This window comes from Etheostoma spectabile, chromosome 16 (genome assembly GCF_008692095.1).
Source record: "Etheostoma spectabile isolate EspeVRDwgs_2016 chromosome 16, UIUC_Espe_1.0, whole genome shotgun sequence".
Lineage (NCBI taxonomy): Eukaryota > Metazoa > Chordata > Actinopteri > Perciformes > Percidae > Etheostoma > Etheostoma spectabile.
This window is the reverse complement of record NC_045748.1, coordinates 18307284-18307652: the sequence shown is the minus strand read 5'-3', so window position 1 is coordinate 18307652 and position 369 is coordinate 18307284. Positions and strand designations below refer to the sequence as shown.

The 369-nt window shown below is 51.2% G+C and overlaps 1 protein-coding gene across 1 annotated transcript in view; it reads right to left on the bottom strand.

Annotated features, from left to right (window-relative positions):
• fbxw5 (F-box and WD repeat domain containing 5) overlaps window positions 1-369 on the bottom strand; it is a 9425-nt gene that overhangs the window by 2506 nt on the left and 6550 nt on the right. The window lies entirely within an intron of this gene.

Below are 369 nucleotides of genomic sequence, written 5' to 3'. Positions count from 1 at the left end.
GGTTGGGATGGTGTTCTTGGGGTTGTACTCATTCTTCTTCTTCCTCCAAACACGGCGAGTGGAGTTTAGACCAAAAAGCTCTATTTCTGTCTCATCGGACCACATGACCTTCTCCCGTTCCTCCTGTGGATCATCCAGATGGTCACTGGCAAACTTCAGACGGCCTGGACATGCACTGGCTTGAGCAGGGGGACCTTACGTGTGCTGCAGGATTTTAATCCATGACAGCGTAGTGTGTTACTAACGGGTTTCTTTGAGACTGTGGTCCCAGCTCTCTTCAGGTCCTTGACCAGGTCCTGCCCTGTAGTTCTGGGCTTATCCCTCACTTTCCTTGTGATCATTGACGCCCCACGAGGTGAGATCTTGCAT